Source organism: Pithys albifrons, chromosome 3 (genome assembly GCF_047495875.1).
Source record: "Pithys albifrons albifrons isolate INPA30051 chromosome 3, PitAlb_v1, whole genome shotgun sequence".
Taxonomy (NCBI): domain Eukaryota; kingdom Metazoa; phylum Chordata; class Aves; order Passeriformes; family Thamnophilidae; genus Pithys; species Pithys albifrons.
The window spans coordinates 21,233,197-21,246,720 of NC_092460.1; the positions used below are offsets into that span (position 1 = coordinate 21,233,197).

A 13,524-nucleotide genomic window follows, 5' to 3' on the forward strand; every position below is an offset into this window, starting at 1 on the left:
ACTTGGCTGTATCAGGTCACACCTCCACCCAAATCAAATCATATAGTGGCAACGATATATTTAAGCGCTCTATGGAGAACTCATAGCCATAAAATCCCACTGAATGTTACTCTACCTGACAAACCCTTCCACTTCTCAACCCAGAGAACATTCCCGCTATGCAGAACCATCCCATCCATCCTGCCTAAGAAAGGACTATGATCTAGAAGAGATTTTTGCCTGATTTAAAGGCCACAGACTGCTGTGTTCCTGCTGCTAGAGAGATCATCTTCAGCATTTTCACCCTTTCGGCTCTGCCTCAGAAGAGTTTTGCAAGAGGCCCCTTTGAGTAGCACTGGCACTAACAAGAGCAGGGCTTCCTTCAGGACCAGTCTGAATCCTCCCTTGCCTGAATGTCAAAAACACACCTACTGTCCTGCAACTCTGCCAGAACACTGCTTTTTCCAGTACACCCCAGCACATAAAAGTTATATGCAATTTGACTGTGAGAATTAAAATAATTGAGAGAAAAAACTCAGGTAGCTGATGCCTTCCTTTGTCCTGGGCACTGCATAGTAACCTCCAGGTCACCAGCCAGAGGGTGATCTTGCAAGCCAAGCTGAGTCACTGGCAAGGGTTCTGCTGCCCTGAACTCCACCAGCTCATGAGGTCACAGGTCAGTCTGAGTTCCCTGCTGCAGTAAACATGCTCATACCTAATTTTACAAGTCTATCATCATCAAAGCCAAAGCTTAGTTTGCTGAAATTTATTAATAATCCTAGGATTAGATTTCATTCTTTGCACACTAAGTATTTCTAGGCTTGATCATTCCCTCTTGTGTTACTCATGGGAAGGAGTCACAAAAAGGATGCAGACACAGTGGAAGAAACACAGTGCAGTCAGACAGGACAACAACTCCTAGGTACTCACTCTGTGTTTTGGGGGGTGGGGGTGGGTTTTAACCTGCTCTTTCACTGTTCAAACATCTACTCCATGACAAAGTATCTTGCTATGGATACATGTGTCTCAGGATCCTCTTTAGCCGTGATTGATGCTGGGGTGCCCCTGTACTAACGCTCTCAGCTCAGGATTTAATGATTTTTTTTTCTTTGCAAATCTTTAAATAAAAAGCTTTGTGAAGCTGTGATGTTATGGGTGAGTTTACCAGAACACTGAAGAACAAAGAAATGCACTGTCATGGAGCTTTTTCTGCACAGTGTTTAGCAAGATCAGAGCTGTCAGTCAAGACACTACAGCATATCCTGAAGCCAGTTAAACCTTAGAACTACTTAATCAGTATTAAGCCTTGATACAATACATATGTCCTCTTCCTTAACTCATAGCTTGCTTGCTATCTGTTCAAACATTTTATCCAAACCCAACCCACACCCTCATAACCATTCCTTTGGGCACATGTGGCAATATCTACTTTTGTTTAAGCTCCCTGCGTAAGGATCCAGCCCCACTCCAGTGATGCTCTCCAACTATACAAGCTACACCCCAGCAGGGAATAAACACACCTGTCCCTGAGCCACAGGCAGTGGCTGCTCAACCTGCTGGGCACTACCCTCGAGGGATCTGGCACTGGTGCAGCCCACACAGGCAGCAGTGCTGTGGTATCTTTACAGAAACAAACAGGCCCACAGTGTAGAAGCAGCTGGGAGGGCTGGAATGAGCCTTATGATCAGAAGCTGGGGGGCACTGGTAGGTCTCTGAGATAGAAGGATGTCTATTTAAATCCATCTGAAATAATCTATTTCAAAACTGGAATAAGTCAGTTATTGTTAATGGTCTTGTTTCCAAACGGTGATCTCATCACCTATAAAACAGCCATTTTTGAGCTCAGGAGCATGAGAGGGGAGCCCATTCCCTCTGTGCATTTCCAGCCATACTTCTTTGTCAGAGACCCAGGTCTGTCCTCCTGGGGTGTTGGGCAGCAGGGAGGTCTGGGCTCTCGCTGCACCTCAGCTTCAGCTGATCCTGGGTGTCCGGGTGGAACATGCTGACCCACACCAACAGTGTTATGAATGGCACTGTGTAACTGTTCCTCAGTCTTCTCTTCCTGCCCAGAACTGCTTGCTTAGAGCAGTTGAACTCCAGCTGCTTTTCAAATCTCAAATCTAAAGGCTTGGCAGCTTTCCATGTCCTTCCCTGCCACAAGGAAAACATTTAACCCTTCCAAGGCCTGCCATTAAGCTTTCACGTAGCTGTCACCTTTCACCTCCAGAAGGGCTGGTGGTACCAAGCCCAGGTCTAAGAAGGGTCACTGCCACCCAGGGTGTCCCCAGGCAGCCACCCACGGGGACAAGCAATGCCAGGAGCAGTTTGCTCACCCTGCAGCCAGCCAGAGCTGCCTGCCTGGGAAGGGCTCTGTGTGCTGCATTTGTATTTTCAGGTTCCAAATAAACATGATTGAGGTTGTTTCACCAAAACTACCACAAGCTGAAAGAAAGCAGTTCAGAACTGAGACATCTGCTCTCTGCATTCAATGGCATGTCATTCCCCCAGGTTTGGGAGGACATGGGGATGTTGTTCCCTAGGGTATATCTCGAGAACTTCTGAACTCAAGCTCTGACTGCAGTAATTCTCCCTATGGATGCAAATGAGCAAGGGACTGGAAAGATGAAACATGCTTCCAGGAAACAAAATGAACAAACCGGCTATACTGACACACAGAGCTGTCACTGTCTCCTCTGTGGGCTTGTCTACAGCCTACACACACAGGAGTAAAGTTGGACCAAAGGGGTATTTCCATTAGTAGCTCTAAGTCCCATTTAATTAAAAAAAAGCATATCATGACATAAACCAGATATTTTTATATTTCAGATTGACACTGCTTATTAGAAGTTAATACCCAAAGACAGTCACCCCTGTATCTGCACTTCCTACAGCAAACAGCAATGAAACCCACCAGTGAGAGGGTGAGGCTCTGCCCAGGGGAGCCGTGGTGACTCATGGGAGTTACAGAATGAGAAATCACAAAGCTAACTTTGAACCAGTAATGTGCTGAAATTGATTTCAGACCCTTGAAAGCTCTCAGGGTTTCAGTTCCTGAACCAAAATCAGATTTGGATGCACCAGGTGCCTTAGGAGAGCCCAACACATGCAATCCACTGCAACACTCTGGTAGCAAACTCAGAACTGACCCATTTCCCTCCCTGGAAAATGGCATCCAGCTCTGGTGTCTGGAAGACATTCCTCCCCTCAGGAGCTGCTGGAATACAGCTCACAATACATCCTCAACAGCTCTCTTCAGAACAGGGGCTTTTGTCAGGGAGGTGCCAATTCACCACCTGCTGCAACTATGTGGTTGTCCCAGTGAGCTGCCCCAGCTCTGGCCCTGGGCGTGTGCCAGAGGCACTGCTGGGGAGCAGGTGTGTCCCATGGCCAACCCTGCAAGGCACGAACAGCTGGCACAGCAGCTGCTGCCAATGCTCCCAGGTACAGCACAGCCCTGGGACAGGGGCTGAGATAAGCCGCGTGAAGGGCAGGGAACCAAACTCCAAAGGACCTGTCCCAGTCACCATGGCAGTCCATGTCCTCAACAGTCCCACTTTTTCCTGATCAAGCTGGACTAATATTTTAGTGTTTCCATAAACCACTTTTCTAACACACTGATAACTTCTCAAGGCTTTTCTCCCCAGTCAAGGTCTCTCTGTTGCCAGTTTTGGTTTTCAATTTTAACTTCCTTCTGTTAATCTCTGATAATTACCATTGAAAAAACTCCCACTGCAGTGATTCTGGAGAGCAACTGTTCCACACTGTGCTCCATGACTCCTGCCTGCAGTCCAAAACTGTTGAAGCAGTCAAGTCTGTCCCATCCCCTGTCAAATCTCTGCTAAGCCTGCCTCATCAGAAATGTCCACAAACCACCTATTTTCAATAATCGTAAGTTTGTCTTGAAAATTAAAGCCTGCTATTACAAGGTCTGTTGGAGGACCCTTTATTTTATTACTCCAATATTAAAGACCTACTTTAAAGTTTCCATTAAGTGTTTCCAGTGGTGACAGCTTTTCTTGGACAGATTTAACATTAGTTGAGGCAGCAGCCCAGGAACAAGTTCAGGGCACTTCAGCACTAGATACCACAAAGCTGTCAGGCTTAAAAGAATTTACAATTCAAATAATATTGACAAAAAGCTGAAGTTAGCACAGCTATCAAAGATTAGAAGTCTTCCACTGACTTAATTTGGCCACAAGTAATTTACATATAAAGCATGAGATGAAAGCTTTGGCTGCACTTATCCTCCCAGCATTAGTGTCCTATTTTCACAAGGTGCCACACCTCCAGGATGTGGAATGTGCTTAGCTTACACTTCCCAATCCCACTGAGATACAATCATCTCAAAGCCACTGCCTTACAGTTCCATCACTACTTCAAACAATTTTTATGAACTGAATCCCAAAGGAGTTCTCTACCTAAATTAGTGATACCTGTGATAACACTTGATATGGAATAGAGGTGTATGAAAGATTTTGCTTACATTTTGACTATGGAAGGGATAGTTCTTTCTCCAAAATTTCATGCAATAGAGGAAAATACACTCATGCTATTATACTGAACAGTATGATATGGAAGCTGGTTTAAAAAAAAAAAGAAAAAAAAAAAAGAAGAGATTTTCCCTGTACAAGTGGAGCACAGCAGAGGTGAAGAAGATGCCTGGCAGCTCGAAAGCATGAGAGGTGCTTAGTACAAATCATGAAGTGAAGCTCATCCCCAGTACAACTCACAGGAACAGCCACTTCCTCTGCCTTTGCCTGGGGCAGTCAGAACACTGAGCACTCATCAGCTAAGAGAAGCCACACAGCTGATGGACAAGCTCTATCCTGTCATTCTGGATGAAAACCATCACCTTAACTCTTCTTTCTCAGCAGGATCTGCTAATGGCACAGTTCTATCAGTCTGCTCACTCCAGCTGCTGTCACATGGTTCATGCTGTCCAGCTGGGATCACTCAGCATTCCTAATGCAAAGTTGTTTTTTTCTGATCTCGCAGCAATGTTTTCTACTAACACTTCACACACAACACCCCAACTTGCACACTGTTGGACTGTGCAAATTGCAATGCCTCTAGTGCAAGTTATTTTAATGTAGCTGCTGTGTATAACTTACATTAAGCTAGAAGCAGAACCCTTGGTGAGAGAAAAAGTGAAAAGGGACAGAGAGCGTGGCCAGAGCAGAGGGAGATCAGTGTGGGTGTAACCTCAGCACTGCAGTTCTGCTCTCCAACAGACAGACTGTGACTTACAACAGCACCAGGACCCATGTTGCTCAGACTTGCTTTCAGCAGCCTTGTTTACCACTCAGCATGACAGACTGTAATAACTTCCTGATGACTTCATGCAATTACTTCACACACACACCATGACTAAATGCTGCAAGCTCCTTCCCTTTTGCAGCTGTACTTCAGACAGGGTGTTACATCCAGCTTGTATTCTACAGAAACAAAAAGATGTGGGGACACAGCAACTGGATCTTCATCAAATAATGACCAAATGCTGTTTCCAGAGATTTCTTTGCCTCTTGACTGTTATCTTATTGCTACAAGAGGTTTGGAAAAGCCCAAAGCACTACAGGATCAGTTGTTCTGAATATGTTTAAGCCACAGCACTCCCCTCCTTGCAGGACACACTGTGGAGGAGCAGCCAAGCTCAGCATGCAGAATACAGCACATCAAAGCTGTGTACCAGGAATTAGCAGTTTGTCCACTCACAAAATGCACAGTCTGTGCCTGTTATACAGCCACTGACCTGTATTTCCAAAAAACAAGAAAAAAAATAAATCCCGGACCACACAAGAATAACACACTGCCTTCTTTCTTATAGAAAGGATTATTTTCCTAAGGACTGCTTTGATTAATCACATTAAAATTACACTGTATAAAAATCTACATGTAGGCAAAACTGTTGGCAGCAGCAGCAATGAAGAGTCCCTTTGCCATGAGAAAGGCCATGTTCATCGACCCCGTGCTAGCTCTTCCTGTCACCAGAGGTTTTGCTACTCTGAACTCAAATGCCTGAGACACTGTGAATATCAAACAGCTCTGCTAGAATAACCACAAGAACATCATTAAGCAACAGAAAGGGCAAATTCTAGATTTCACATTTTAAAGCAAACTATCACAACAGCAGAAGTGGTGGCACTCTGTGGTTGGAAGCAGCTGCCAGTGCCTGTGCTGACACAGCCATCCATACTGTAGTCAGCCATAAGCTGTGCCTACAAACACAGCTCCTGGAGCTGCTCACTGTTTTCACAATGGCCACACAACCATAACATCATGAAACTCCTTAAGCATTCTTAAAATCCAGATCCAAACTAGTTATTTACGAGGTTGAAATCAGTTATCTTTCCAATTTCCACAGCAATGTAGGGTCAGGATAACACAGATAGGAAAAGTCAAGGAGACCTGTCTGGCTCCCTGAGCTAAGTTACCCCATGCAGGAGCAGTTTGGATTTCACTAAATGCAATAGCTCAGCATCTGGTTGTTTGGTATAGGATTTCTCTTCAGTCCTGACTGTATTAGGAACAGCTCAGAGCAGTGTCAGTCTCACACACAGGTAGCTCTAGTCCAGGAAAATGCCAATTACTCTGGGCTGCTCCCATCTGCCCAAATATTGAGCAGCAGACACCTCCCTCTGAGCAATTGAATGCCAACAAGTAGCAGGAGTTAATGAGTAGCTTCACTCACTAATGAAATAAAGGCAGATCACTCTAAGCAGTGTCAATTTAAAAATCTGGACCCCCTCCATCTGCAGATGATCCAGAGGACATTTATGGGGAGCTATGGAGCGAGACTCGATACATTACCACCCCAAATGTATTTCATCTAAGAAACTAAAAAACGCTAAAGAGGAATATCAGTAAAGTCAATCAAAACCAAACCCTAAGGTTAAAAAAACTGGATTTTGATACAGTCACCAGGGCAACAACAGCAGAGCACTGCTATTTGGGACACTACAGGCACTTCCCTGGGCTGGCTCTTTGTGCTTCTGCCCAAGAGGTGTTTTGTCACCAACCATGTTCTTAAAACCTTCTGAATGTTACCCGAAAATAAATCTCAGGGGCAGCTCTGAACTAGTCCATCTGCACGACACTACAAGGTGAAGCAAAGGATGGATTTTGCCAAGCACATCCCAGCATGGCTTTGAGACACACTGTGGTACACACCCTTTCCTGTTTTCAAAAAATGCCAATCTGACCCAAACAAATCCTTCTGGGATGGATTGCCAAGGGTCATCTGCTTGAATGGCAGCAGTGCCAGGGACAGGAGAAACAAATCAATCTCCTGCTTCTGCATCCTAAAATCCCACTGCCAGCAGAGCAGTTTTCTGTGGGGGGAGAACCACATATACAAGCATGACACAAACCTCTTTAATTAACACTTTGCACAGTGACTTTAAGCCGTTTTTTTACTGATTAGTGTGTCTCCAGCTCCCCTCAACTACACAGATTGATTTTACATCTGTTCAAAGGCTTTCTCCCTCCACTGCTCACACTCTGAGACACCCTGGGCAGACCAAAGGTCACCAGGAGCTGTGACTGAAGGGACAGACTACTCCAGCCTCATCCTGCCATCACTGTGACATCCACAGATGCCCAAGCACTTAATTATAACAGAGTTATGAAAAGCAACCCCAGCAAGTGTGCTGCTGGGTCAATTCCCAGACAATGGAGAATGGGAATCTTAACAGCTAATTGAAACTTCCAGGGTCATATTTAGAGTGTTATAATGTCAGAAGAACAAGAGTTTATTTTAATATTTCTTTAAACTCTGAAAATACATTCAAATGGTGACTTTCAATGCCCTCGTTTTCAGCATTAGTTCATTTTGGACATTGAGTTTCCAGGCAGCAGCCATCACATCAAGGGAAATACACACTGCTGTTAAGGTCTTTCCTTGGAATATATCACTGCACAACAACAATAGAGAAATCACGAACAGATGCCTCCTTGAGTACGTGCAAAGCACATCAGCTCGGTTTCTGCTACAATTTGTCTTCTTCAGAATGGATTTTTATTACGCCTCAAATGGCTACAGATGACAGAGCACTGCCTTTTCACAGAAATACCAGCCTCTCGCTAAAGAAAAGAAACCAAAACAAACCACTACCAAAAAGGAAGCTGTCGGTAGAAAAACTAACTTCACTATCAATCAAAAGGAAGGAAGAGAGCAGCAGCTGCCACCCACAGCCATGGTCAATGTGCTGAGCCAGCACCAGCAGCAGCCCCTGCTATCACACCATGAGCTTCAACTTCTGCCACTGCACAGAGGGCAGTTTGTTAAACGCAAACCAAACCCACTCCACCTATCCACGCTGTGACCCTCCTAACTCCTTCAACACATCAAAGGACAAGAAATCCAGCCCTGCACACCGACTGTGATGGGCTCAGCACCTTCAAGAACCAGTCTCACTGCTGTCCAGCTTCTAGAAACAGAGCTCTGTCAACCCACAGAAGGCCACTTTCACATCTGGAGCACGTCCAGCAGCTGACTTCCAGCCATGCTGCTCAGTTCAGATATAACCTCCAGTGTATTTTATCATCATTATTTTTATTACACTCTTTTATACCCACAGTTCTAAAAAACAGCAATGAAGCAAGAAATAGCTTCCACACTGCTGTGCATTACACCTGGGCCCAGAAGGCAACAAAAACCCCACAGGTAATCAGTTCTGCAAGTCTTTGTGCTCAGAAGCTTTTCCATTAGAAGATAAGGGCTGCTGTGGAATCCTTGAACAAGGAGAAATGGAGGAGAACCATCTTCATCCTCAGTGTTACACTGAAAGTTGTGTCACATTGCTGCTTTACTCTCAGATTCAGGGCTGGTAAACACATTGATTTCTATGACATTTCAGGGAGAAAAAGACAATGTGTAAGTGCACCTGCCCCATGCAGCCTGTCCCCTACAGCTGCTGGCACTGGCAGTGGTGCCAGCCCCAAAGCCTGACCCACAGACAGTCCCAACAGACCCAGCAGAGCCCCTTGGGACACATGTTGCACCCACGGCTTTTTGCTGTTCTTCCTTTTAAACAAAATGCCCTTTTCTCCATGTCTCACCAGCCCACAATCTGGTTTTATAAAAGTTTATTTAAAGCACGGAGCTCTCTTACAACTTCAGCTTGCTTGTGTTTTTTGATCCACCCTCCTCCACTTCCATCTCTGCCCCTCTGCTGCCTCCAGCCTGCACAGCTCCATGTGGCACACAAGGCTGAAGGACAAAGCCACCCACAAAGCCCTGATACAGACGCCTCCTAGCAAAGCTGACCACGTTCTGCAACAGAGATTGCTCCTTCAAGAGGAGTGAGCTCCTTGCTCTTCACCAACATCCCACCCCAAACCCTCCGTTTTCTTCTTGCCTCTTTCTCTGGGTCAACAACCCTGGTCCTGCTTGTTTGGTGACCATGAGGAGTTTCTCTCACAACTCATTCCTTCTCCATGGGGTCTCTGTACCTCCAAAGACAAGGTTTCTAGAAAAGCCTTTATTTACACCTCCCTTCAGGGCAATCAAAACTCTCACACTGCCACAACCCCAAGCTCATTTGCTCCACAGCAGCCAATTCTACCATCAACTCACAGACCTTTCAGCCTCCTTCACTAATAATTCAAATATTACCACTAAAGTAATCTTCCTTTCCCTCACTCCAAGTCATGTTCTCCATAAAAAAATGTGTCTTTTCCTCGCTTTATGCATCTGACAACATTTTAATGCCATTCACACCTCTGACCTCTTTTTCCAGTCTTCCCACTTCTGCTTCCAAAAGCTGCAAATCCTTTTCTGCCACTCTCTTTTTTGCTTGGAAGGAAAGTCTCTAGAGATCAAGTAATTCTTTCGTCCTTTCTTCTGCAAGATTCTTATGAAAGACAATAAATCTTTCAACATTTTCCCTTCTCAAAGCTACTCACCTTTATATGCAGCAGTGGACAGTGTTCAGAATGGAGGCAGGGGTTTACTCTACGGCATGTGAATATGTATAGAAGCACATTTTTGCTACATGACTAACATTACCTCAAGTTTCTTTGACCTTTGCAATATATCCAGAAATATTATAGCAATAACATTGAGAATTTATCATGGTTTTTATTGCATCAAAAATGTATTTCCCATTCCTCTATTTATTTAAAAAGGGAAGAAAGAGTCCTCCTGATTTGATATAGAACTACAGACTTCATGAACCAGAGGGCTTCAAATCTAGAATACATTGTAATAAACTATTGGCCACTTACCAGTGTGCAATTTAGGGCAGAACAAAGTGTTGTCACAGGTAACTGCATGGTGTTAGTTATCTTTCAGGTCTAGACATTCTTGATAAAGCCTGTTAGATGTTAGTGAAGAACAAGAAAAGTTTCTTTGGAAGAAACCACAGAAAAACAGCTCCCATCTTATAACCTTGGAGGGAGAAAATTGCTCATATGTGGCTGATAACTTGAGGGGCTTTAAAACATGCTGTTCAGTATTATATTGCACCATGTCATGTCAGCTATTTCTTGTAGCTTTTACAAAAGCACACATATTAGAATGTATTTTCTTCTTTAGTTTACATAATCAGAACAATTTTTCCTTTCCTGGTAAAGAATCTCTCCTTTATTTTTCAGCTTCTCTGCTTTGGCCACAGCTGCCTCATAACTTCACAGCCAAACCAACAATATCTGTTTTGGTGCCACTAAAATGCAGCAGAGACAAAAACAGACTAAAAAGGAGCAGCAATTAACAATTACTCCTTCCAGTGACTCTTCCAAGACTCAGGAGCTGCTGAGCTGGTGAATAACAGCACTGAAACTCATCCTGGGTAACCACCTCGTGGGCCTGTCTCGACAGGCCACAGTTAGATACTTAAACAGAAGGCATCAAACCCACTTGTGTCTGCTACAGCAACTCCAGGTGTACCAAATATCACTCTTCCACTTCAAGAAACAACACCCTCCTTTCTGTGCAAGTCTCCTGAGAAGTCACAAAAGGAATGATGGCACCTTGAATGCAGTTCCAGCTGATGTAGAGCAACACCTTGTTTGAACCCACCACCACCTCTGCTGCCAGGGGCATCTCAAAGGGATCTACCCCTGATGAACCCAACCATCCTCCCTGTGCCACTACTAAGGACTGAACAGATTCTTTCAAAGAAGTCCCAGCAACAGTGAAGTTATCCTATCACACAGCTACAAAACAGCAGATTAAATGTTTGCAGCCAGTCCTGACAAGTAAATCTTCCTTGAAAATAAAGCAGAGTTCAGCCTCTGTTGATTTCCTGTGGGGTATTTCCTGTGGGTTTTTGTTTTGTTTTCTTCTGAACTTCCTCAAAGTTTTGACAGGAGGAGCTCTCTGCCTGGCCAGAGGACGCACAATCAGCACTTTCCACATCCTCCCTTTCACCTGGATCAAATCCAGAACAGTTGCAATGGAAGTGAAGTTTCCTGTTCCCCCAGACATCCTGCAAGTCAGGGCTCTTGACAGGCCGTAACACAAGACTTCCAAAACACACCCAATAAAGAATAGGGCTGCCTACAAACATTCTCTACAAGAAGATGGAGAAGAGCCACGGCAGTTTTTCTTTCACCAGCAGTCAGAAAAAAATGAAGGAAGGAATTTCCACTGTGCCTCTGCAGTATAAAACAGAAGATCATACTCCACTTTCATCCCAAACATTTTCAGACTAGAGCAGCCTTTTCCCCAGCACAGTGCCTCCCTTGGCTAATAGCAACAGAAAACTTTCACCAGGGGACAGGTTGAAGCTCAGCATGGCACCAGGGACTGAGGAAAACCACACTGCTCTTCTTGCTCACCAGCTTGCTACAGCCACAACATGTTCTCCTTGATTTCTCTCACACAAAGCTTTCCAATTAAATGTGCATTTTGACCTATAAATCATCACAAGTGGCCTGTGCATATCCTCAGTTCAGGACAGATATTGAGGGGCTGGAGCGGGGCCAGAGAAGAGCAACAAGGCTGGAGAAGGGACTGGAGCACAAGTGCTGTGGGGAGAGGCTGAGGGAGCTGGGGGTGTTTAGCCTGGAGAAGAGGAGGCTCAGAAGTGACCTCAGCACTGTCTGGAACTGCCTGAAGGGAAGTTCTGGCCAGGTGGGGGTTGGTCTGTTCTCCCAGGCACTCAGCAATAGGACAAGGGGGCACAATGGGCTCAAGCTCTGCCAGGGGAAATTGAAGCTGGAGATCAAAAAAAAATTCTTTGCAGAGAGAGTGCTCAGGCATTGGAATGGGCTGCCCAGAGAGGGGGTGGATTCCCCATCCCTGGAGGTTTTTCAACTGAGATTGACCGTGACACTGAGTGCCGTGATCTGGTAAAGGGACTGGAGTTGGACCGAGGGTTGGACTTGATGATCTCGGAGGTCTTTTCCAACCCAATCCATTCTATGATTCTGTGATCCTCCGGCTTCCACTTACTGGGCAGCAGTGGTGAAACAGTGACTCTTTGAACCTCTGCCACTTTCTGATGCACCATATGAGAGAAAAGCCAAGCCCCCCAAGGTGCTCACATTGGCTCTGCTGCTCTGTGGGCCATGAGAAGGCCAACACAGGCTCTGTTCACACACTCTGCCTTACTGTTCCCTGCCATAATTATAAGGCAATTCAAACCAGAATGCAATACACAAATGGGCATCTTCAGAGGAAAAGAATCCCAAACCACACATGGTCAATTGGCCCAGATGTTTTCATTTTAAAAGCTTTCATGCCATTTCTTTTTTCCCTTCTCACCCCTTTGCCCCACCACAGTTTACCACCAGGAGCAGAAACAGCTAAGCTAAAAAGAAGCATGAATGCATGCAGCACAAAGATAGGCAGAGCAACTCCTAACTGCATGGTTATAGTTGTTCATCACATTGTATTTTGATTTTTATTTTTCTTTAACTGAGCTCAGTTCCCATTCAAAGCTTGGAATCAGTCACAGCCAGTTATATTATCATCAGCCTTTATTTCTAGTCAAGTGGCTAAATGCATCTTCCCTCCTTCAACAGAGGAGAGCTTAAAAAACTAAAATCTTCAGAAGAAATCTGCCAGCACCCACTTCTCCTCTTCCTGAACTCTTCCATCCTCACTGGGGTCCATCTCACCCAAATGTGTCTGTGCAAAAGGCTGCATGGGGGAGGTGGAAGGACAAAGCACCAGACAAGACCTGCTGTGAAACCTTGCAAACAGCTTATGTGAGGGCTGCATAAAGACAAATGCAGCTCAAAGCAAAGGTGACTGGAATGTGGCAGAATCTGGAAGGGAAAAGCTGCAGTGACACCGGGAGCAGACTGGGACTCTGCTGCTCAGCACACTTTGAGGGGGTCTGGAATCCCTCAGAGACACCAAGCTGCCTCTGGAGTGGGCAGCTTTTATCTTAGGCTGGTCTTAAAGGTTAGGAAATACAGACAAGAGTTGTGTTTGCAGGCACTGGTTCTCTGTCTAAGGACAAGGCCTGATTCCAGCTCTGTTCCCCCACAGACAGGATCCATGAGGTTAAGGAAGTTGACTGGCCTGTTTGCTCACTGTGACAGTTTGCACCACAGATCTTCTCTGTCAAACCCCAACAAGGGGCACTACTGAACCCA

The 13,524-nt window shown here is 45.2% G+C and overlaps 1 protein-coding gene across 2 annotated transcripts in view; it reads right to left on the reverse strand.

The window, feature by feature from the left end:
* The window catches only part of BICD2 (BICD cargo adaptor 2), an 81,883-nt gene that overhangs the window by 28,256 nt on the left and 40,103 nt on the right, over positions 1-13,524 (reverse strand). The gene's annotated exons all lie outside the window — the stretch shown is intronic.